Below are 9304 nucleotides of genomic sequence, written 5' to 3'. Positions count from 1 at the left end.
ACATATATACCACATTTTCTTTATCCATTCATCTGTTGATAGGCATTCAGGTATTTTTCAATTCTTGACTGTTGTGAATAACGCTGCAATGAAACGTGAGTGCAATGTCTCATGGGGAATATTTTCAATTATTTTGACTACATATTCAGAAATGGAATTGCTGGATTACATAGTAGTCCTATTTTTAATTTTTTAAGGAATCTCCATATAGTTTTCCAGAAGAGCTGTACCATTTTATATTCCCACAAACAGTGCACAAGTATTCCAGTTTATCTACATCTAGGCCAATACTTGCTATTTTCTTTCTTTTCCTCCCTCCTCTCTCTTTCTATCTTTTTTTCATTCTTTCTGTTAAGTGATCTCTGAACTTTTTTATTGGCCTCCTTCCCCTAAAGGAGTGCCCCACTTCTGCTACCTTAATACCTCCAAACTTTGGTATCATTGACCTCAGACACCACTTTGCCCATCCAGTTTATGGGTGGTGGTCTTTTGAATTCAGATTGTATGGAGTTGCTAGTGTCTAGGGCCTCACCAAGCTCTAAGTCTTCTCCTTCTTCCAGCAGGTGGAAGAAGGTGGCAATCTCAGCCTCTATCTTGACCTTGATGTTGATTTGAGCAGGGCCTCTATTCCTGAGCCCGGTGCTGCCCCTCTGCCTAGGTCTGGGGTAGCTCAGACTCTAGATGCAACACAATCCTATTAAGCTGTTACATCTGCATGGCATAGCGTGTCTTCACCACCCTCAGGCTGTTCTCTAAACTGGCTTTCAGATTTCTCATTCAGTCCAAGTTGATCTTCAAGAGTGTATGTCTCAGCTCTGAGAGTGTCATCTTGGCAGTTGCTATCTCATTGGTCTGTGAGGTGGCCACTGTGGTGCTTTCCTCAATCTGTTGGAACAAACAAGTACTTGTCTAGATCCTCTTAGTTCTTCTGAGCCAGCTTGTCATAATGGGCCTGGATGTCCACTATGATCTTTCTAAGATCCTGAGATTTGGAGGAATCCAGCTTCATGGTCAACCTAGAGTTCGCAATCTGTTTTTGTGGGCCATTTACTTCCTTCTTGTGGTTCTTCTTCATGAAGAGCAGCTCTTCCTTGAGAGTCTCAATCTCTGTCTCCAGCTGCAGCTAAGTGATATTGGTGTCATCAGTGACCTTATGGAGCCCAACGATGTCATTCTCCACACACTGTTGCATCTCCAGCTCCATCTTACATTTGACTCTGAAGTTATCAGCAGCAATCTGGACATTGACAGTCTGCAGAACAATGTGGGCATTGTCCACAGAATTTGCAAAGACTTCAGCCCTATAATGTAAGTAATAATATAATTTACCAATTACTTATGTTAACATACTTACCATAATATATTTTATTTATATATAATTATATATTACATTTAAATAAATAATAAAATAATATACAATGGTTTTTATTATAAATCTGTTATGAATTTAAGATGTCATTATTTGTAGCTTTCATTATCCTGTAATGCAAAGAAAAAAAAAATAAAGCATTTTCAATCAATATAGTACTTTCTAATTCCATAGAAATGATACATTATATTTACTGAAAAAGCTGTTTTAGTCTAATTTTTGACATAATTTTTTTTCACTTTGGTTCTGGGAGGTGGAAGTTGGTACGTCCGACAACTTCATCGCCATCTTGCCATCCAAAATTTTAATTTGTGTTTACATAAATTCAAGTGTCCCAATGAATGTATCTCCCCCCACCTCCTTATTCCCCTAAGATCCTCCCATATGCCCTCCACCCTATGCCTTCCCCCCTTCCCTCCAGGATTTGCTGTCCTGTTCTCTATAAAGCTGTGTTATGTATATATAATTTCACTAATCTCTTTCCCTTCTCTGATCCCATCTTCTCTTCTACTTTCCCTCTGACCACTTTCCCTCTAGTCCCTTTGATCCCACCTCTGCCTCTGTTCTGTTGCTCAGTTTACATTGTTCATTGAATTCCTCAAATGAGTGAGGTCATATGATATTTTTCTTTCTCTGCCTAGATTATTTCACTTAGCATGATAGTATCCAGGTTCATCCATGTTGTCACAAAAAGTAAGATTTCCTTCTTCCTCATGGCTGCATAGTATTCCATTGTATATGTACCACTGCTTTTAATCCACTTGTTCACTAACGGACACTTGGGCTGTTTCCAGATCTTGGCTATTGTAATCAAGGCTACAATAAACATAGGGGTGCATTTCTTCTTTTGAATCAGTGATTTGGTATTCATAGGAAATATTTCTAAAAGTAGGATAGCTGGGTCAAAGGGCAGTTCCATTTTTAATTTTCTGAGGAATCTCCATACTGTTTTCCACAGCAGTGGCTGCACTAGTTTGCATTTCCACCAGCGGTACAGCAGGGTTCCCTTTTTTCCACACCTTCCAGCACTTATTATGTGTTGTTTTGTTAATAATAGATATGAGGTATGTCATTGTGGTTTTAAATTGCATTTCTTTAATAATTAGTGATGTTGAACATTTTTTATATACCTATTGGCCATCTGTATATCCTCTATGGAAAAGTGTCTATTCATTCATTTTGCTCATTTTTTGATTGGATTGTTTATCTTCCTGCTGCTAACTTTTACAGGGTGCTGTGGAGATCAAATTCAAAAGAGCTAACCCCCTTCCCACACCCCAGCGACCCTCTGTGAAATCTACCTCAGAGTCATACCCTCAGAAGGATGGGTAAGCAGGAGGCCAGGGGGTCCCAGGGCTGAGGAGGGGAGCTTCCTATAGCAAGAGCCTGCCACCCACAGTGAATCCCCCCCTCCACTGCCAGCCTCTCCTGGGCCTCAGCCCTGGGCAGGCAGCAGTGGACGCTGTTGTCAGTGCATATACCATTCTGATCCAACTCTTCCAGGCCCCCACCTCCTCACATGCCTCCCCTACTCCTCAGTGCAGAGGAGGTAAGGGGTGTGTCAGGCAGGAAAGGGGCCCAGGACTCCAGAGACACATGGCATTGGACCTTGAATGTTCCCCCAGGGAACAGAAATGGGGAAGGGGAAATGTGGAGGGGAGGTGGGGACCCCTGAGCCCTCCAAACAAGTTGGATTTCCAAATAAAACATACCTGTTCCAAAGGAAAAAAAAAGTTTTTGGTTATTAACCCCTTATCAGACATATTGGCAAATATATTCGACCATTGTGTGGGTTGTCTTTTTATTTTGTTAATGGTGTCTTTTGCTGTGCAAAAGCTTTTTCGTTTCATAGTCCCATCTGTTCATCCTGTCCTTTATTTCACTTGCCCATGGAGATAAATCAGCAAAAATATTGCTACGAGAGATATTGGAGAGTTTACTGCCTATGTTTTCTTCCAAGATGTTTATGGTTTCATGACTTACATTTAATTTAAGTCTTTAATCCATTTTGAGTTTACTTTTGTGAATGGTGTAAGTTGGTGATCCAGTTTCAGTTTTTGCAGGTAGCTGTCCAATTTTCCCAACACCATTTGTTAAAGAGACTATCTTTTTCCATTTAAAGTGGGGGGTATTACACTTCCTGATACTAAGCTACACTACAAGGCCATTGTACTCAAAACAGCTTGGTACTGGCATAAGTACAGACATACAGATCAATGGAACAGAACAGAGAACCCAGAAATAAACCCACACCTTTATGGACAACTGATATTTGACAAAGGATGTTGCTCATTTTGATGTTAGTTTAAGAGTTGGTAATGAAATGACATCACTGACCACTCGATATAATTATGAACCACTCCTTTGATTTTGGATATGTTAAGATGTGAAAAAATATAGGCCTTAGTGACATATAGTAGTTGAAAAGCTTTCTATAGAGGATATGATTAAGATGTCAAGACCAGCTTGGAAGGAATTTTTAATGCATTTAACATTATGCCACACAACTGTGACCTCAGCCCTGTGCTGTTCAAAATAATGATTAATATCCTAGATGATATAAATATCAAAATTACATATTATATAAAGCTGGAGTAAATGGTCACTAGAATATTCTTTATTATCTAATAGGACAATCAAGCAGGAAGAATTTAATAGGGGTATATTGTGGTGCTATGCACAGTGCTGTCTCTGCTCACAGGGAGATTTCCAATTGACTCAATTTAGTTTACCTAGAGGATGGGACAAGAGCCTTCCTTCAGATGCTCAATTCCACATGGGAAATCTAAGTTCAAAGTTTAGTTTGGGATAGGTGAGGAGAACCCCAGTGGCAGATTATTTATCACCACCTAATTAACAAATTGTGAACATGTGATGAGTTTATAGTTAAAATCTATGCCAAAGGAAAACTCCCAGGACTTTTTGACTCAGAGTAAACCAAAAGTTCTTTTTAAATTTATGTTTAATAAGACCCTTTTCCTTTGCATACAACTCTTGAAACTCTTCTATATATTTTTTTTTCTATATGAGTAGCAAATTTTATTTATTTATTTATTTAGAAATTAAATTTAATGGGGTGACATTGATCAATAAGAATACATAGGTTTTAGGTGACATCTCCACAGCTTTTGAGTTGTTGACTGTATTGCATGCCCATCACAAAAGGTCAAATTATTTTCTGTCACAATATATTTGTCCCTCTTTACTCCCCCTGCTCCCCAGTAACCATTTCACTTTTATCTATGTCCCTGAGTCTCAGTTTTATATCCCACCTATGTAGGATATATTTGTCCCTCATTACTCCTCTCCACCCTCCCCCCTCTCCCTGGTAACCACTTCACTTTTGTCTATATCTAACCCTTTTATATATATATTTTTTTCATTTTTATTTTTATTATTTATTTTTTCTGAAGTGAGAAGCAGGGAGGCAGACAGACAAACTCCTGCATGCGTCCGACCAAGATCCACCCGGCGTGCCCACCAGGGAACGATGCTCCGCCCATCTAGGGTGCTGCTCCGCTGCAACCAGAGCCACTCCAGGTGCCTGAGGCGGAGGCCATGGACCCATCCTCAATGCCCGGGGCCAACTTTTGCTCCAATGGAGTCCCGACTGCGGGAGGGGAAGAGAGAGACAGAGAGAAAGGAGGGGGAAGGGTGGAGAAGCAAATGAGAGCCTCTCCTGTGTGCCCTGGCCAGGAATCGAACCCAGAACCTCTACATGCCTGGCCAACACTCTACCACTGAGCCAACTGGCAAGGGCTTACTGTGCGGAAACATAAAAAGATTCATGTAGAATTATTTTCCCTCAAGAGCAGGTATAGTAAGAATTCTTTCTCTCAGAATACGGTGTGAGGGTAGAATGAGATTATTCAGTGATGGAGATGAGAATCAAAGGAACTCGAAGACAAGTCAGAAAGAGGAAGTCAGTGTGCATTCCCATCAGACACGAAGGGGGTGTCCGTGCTGCGAGGGGCCTTCTGCTGGGGGTTTCCCCTCCACTCCAAAATGCACGCCCCCTAGAATGTAAATTAAGCCTGGTGCATCCCTTCTGCTGCAGGTCCCATTCTGCTCTAGAAGTTTTTCTGTTTTCCACCCTAGAGTGAGACAGACGCATGCTCATCCTGGTCTTCCCGGCTCGAGCACCCAGCACATTTCTGTCTACTGAGGAAGCAGTAGTGTGGGATCGCTCAGCACTCACTCACTGATGTCAGACCACCCGCCTTTGAAGCCAGATCAATGGCGCAGCTGCTGGAGAACTTGAGAACTTCTTTTATTTTTTGGAGCCTCCATTTCCTCATCTCCTGAAAGCTGTTAGCCTTGCCAGAGAGCAGCTCCTGTGGGGAATTCCTTCTGCTGAGCAGCCTGGACACAGAACCGGTTCTCAGGACACTGTCTCAGATCAATGGCTGAAGATATTCACCCCTAACAGCAAAAAGGGACTACCTAACATGGAGGAGCGGTGAGCACCAGCACCTCTCATGTGAGAGGAGTTTGTAAACACCAACTCCTTTTATATTTTTTTTGTCAGCGAATCATCCAACTGATTCTTTTTGTGTGTGTGTGATGGAGACAGAGAGAGAGACAGATAAGGAAAGACAGACAAGAAAGGAGAGAGAGATGAGAAGCATCCATTCTTCTTTCTTGTGGCACCTTAGTTGTTCATTGATTGTTCTCATATGTGCCTTGACCGGGGGGTACAGCAGAGTGAATGACCTCTTTTTTTTTTTTTGGTATTTTTCTGAAGCTGGAAACAGGGAGAAACAGTCAGACAGACTCCCGCATGCACCCGACCGGGATCCACCTGGCACGCCCACCAGGGGCAACGCTCTGCCCACCAGGGGGCGATGCTCTTCCCCTCTGGGGCATCGCTCTGTGGCAACCAGAGCCACTCTAGCACCTGGGGCAGAGGCCAAGGAGCCATCCCCAGCGCCCGGGCCATCTTTGCTCCAATGGAGCCTCGCTGCGAGAGGGGAAGAGAGAGACAGAGAGGAAGGGGGGGTAGAGAAGCAAATGGGCGCTTCTCCTATGTGCCCTGGCTGGGAATCGAACCCAGGTCCCCAGCACGCCAGGCCAACATTCTACCACTGAGCCAACCGGCCAGGGCTGTGAATGACCTCTTGCTCAAGCCAGAGACCTTGGGTTCAAGCCAGTGATCTTGAACTTCAAACTAGCGACCTTTGGGCTCAAGCCAGTGACCATGAGGTCATGTCTATGATCCTATGCTTAAGCTAGCATCCTCGTGCTCAAACTGATGAACCCGCACTCAAGCTGGATGAGTCTGCGCTCAAGCTGGTGACCTCAGGGTTTCAAACCCAGGCATTCTGTATCCCAGTCCAAGGCTCTATCCACTATACCAACATCAGGCCCAACTGGTTCTTCATCAAGTACGTTAAGATTTGAATTTAGATGGACATCTTACTTTGATATTTGACAATTCTTTTCTTGGAGCCTTAGCAAAAGCTTCCATTTTAACATTTTGTGAAAAGGATACATTTAAGATGCTCCACTAAGACATGGATTATTACTGGTCAAAGTAGAAAGATTATTGAGTAGATAAGCTTAAAAACCTGAAGTTTTTTAGCTTAATTCTACAAGTTCTTTATATTTATATTAGAGATTTTCAACATTTTTACTTGTCATGACAAAATACACACAGTAAACAAAAATTACTTATGTGATAAATTTTCACATGTAATTTTTTAACATCCTGATCATAAATCTAATACTTTTGCACCTACTCAAAATAGCATATTGACATTCAGGGGAGAAGAAAATATATAAATGCAGATATAGACTTACAAATTCTTTGCTATAGAAAACTGAAACTCATTAACAAAATTTATATTTTTTTATTATTAATTACACTTTTCTTGCAATATGGTTCAAAATTAATGACAGCAGTGTATTGAGACTCCTTGTTGAGGATTCCTATTCTATGTAATCTGGAGGAGGTTATTTTGACCCTTGACTTTTCCCTTAACTTAAAATAAGGAGTAAACCTGCCTGATCAGGCAGTAGCACAGTGGATAGAGTGTTGGACTGGAATGCGGAGGACCCAGGTTCAAAACCCTGAGGTCGCCAGCTTGAGTGCAGGCTCATCTGGTTTGAGCAAGGCTCACCACCTTGAACCCAAAATCGTTGGCTTGAGCAAGGGGTCACTTGGTCTACTGTAGCCCCTTGGTCAAGGCACATATGAGAAAACAATCAATGAACAACTAAGGTGCCAAAACAAAGAATTAATTGATGCTTCTCATCATCTCCTTTCCTGTCTGTTCCTCTCTCTCTCTCTCTCTCTCTAGGTCTCTTTCACACACAAAAATAAATAAATAAATAAGGAGTAAACCTGAAGTTGCTTTTTAGTCCTAATATAATTTATTGCTATATATATTAGATGAGGAGTTATAATTAACTGAAAAACATGTAAAATACATGTATTTTAGTTGAGTTATACAGAAACAATAAATATACTTTTAAAATAAAAGATGATTATATGTAACTTTTAATATTTAAAACAATATAATTATTGGTTTTTAAGGAAGAAAATATCTACAAAATAAATGTTAAGATTTTCATCTGTAATTTTGCCTTCTCATTTTAAGATTAAGCAAAATTTGAGTATTATTTAAAAAGAGGGAGAAGAAAGAATATGTGTAATTGAATTTACTTTATTACTTCTGAAACCTGCTCAGTAAAAACTATTTCCTCATCTAGTTTGATGGTGCAGCTCCTCTTAACCATTGAGAGTCCTCTGGGGAAGTTAGTTACTATCATTCAATTTATCTGATAACAGATAACACAAGGAAAATAATCAGAAAATTGAAGATTTACTATTTAAGAGACAGACTATTTCATTCCATATTTTACATTTTCATAGGATACTTTGCATTCTAAATTTTCATCTTTAATATTATTTTATTTAATATTGTAGTGTCCTTATGATTTGACAATGTAATAGATAAAATATAATGTTACTTTAACAATATGGGTTTTTTTTCTACCCAATTTGATAGTTTTCAACCTTCCCTGCAACATTGGAATAACCTGGGAAGTCTTTAGAAAAAAATACTATGCTCCTGCCTGAGAGATTCTAATTCTTTTGGTTGGGGATGGGGACCAGACATGAAGATACTTTTGAAAATTGCCTTACACGATTCCAATATAGAGTGTGGCTGAAACCCACTTCTATAACTATCATAGATTATATAAGGTCTACCGGAAAGTTCTGTCTGTTTTTGGAATAAAACAAAATACAAATTTTTCTTACCGTCAATAAACTTTATTAAATAATATATTTCCACACCAATCCTATCTTCTGAATATGGTCCGAAATGGTTTGCTGAGTTGAATTAAGCCTTTCTGCAATCTCCGATGTTGTCAGAAAAGGATCTTGCTCCAACATGGTCTTAACAACATCGTCATCGATCAAAGATGGTCGCCCAGAACGTGGCTTATCAAACAGGTCAAAATCACCTGTTTTGAATTTTTCGAACCATCTTCTGCATGTCCTATCAGAAACTGTACCTTCACCAAACACTTTCAATAAATTTCTACATGCTTCTGTAGCATTTCTTCCTTGTTGAAATTTGTATACAATACAGTGGCATAAATGAACTTTATCAGTAGCCATGGGTACACTATCGCTTCACACATAAGACTAACGTGAATCAACTTTGTTTTAGTTAATTTGCTATGTCAGTATGTATACATTAAATGATAAAAATAGAGAGGCACACATGCGCCAAATAAACATGTGCTTATATGTTGAAACCTGTGATAGAGATGGACAGAACTTTCCGGTAGACCCTGTATAATCTGTCATCATAATTTTTCTGCTAATATGAGACCAGTCTATATATTTCACTACCTTCTAGCCCAGAGTCATATTGTTAATAAAGCACAGAATATTTCTTAATCAGATGTGAGTTTAGTTAAAAA

General features: G+C 39.9%; 1 pseudogene; it reads right to left on the bottom strand.

Moving 5' to 3' along the window:
• Positions 1-416: 416 nt before the first annotated feature.
• Positions 417-9304, bottom strand: part of LOC136406469 (keratin, type I cytoskeletal 18-like) — a 38531-nt pseudogene continuing 29643 nt past the window's right edge.

The sequence above is a fragment of the Saccopteryx leptura genome, chromosome 5, assembly GCF_036850995.1.
Source record: "Saccopteryx leptura isolate mSacLep1 chromosome 5, mSacLep1_pri_phased_curated, whole genome shotgun sequence".
In the NCBI taxonomy this organism is placed as follows: domain Eukaryota; kingdom Metazoa; phylum Chordata; class Mammalia; order Chiroptera; family Emballonuridae; genus Saccopteryx; species Saccopteryx leptura.
The sequence above is the reverse complement of the archived record's forward strand: the minus strand, read 5'-3'. Positions and strand labels throughout refer to the sequence as shown.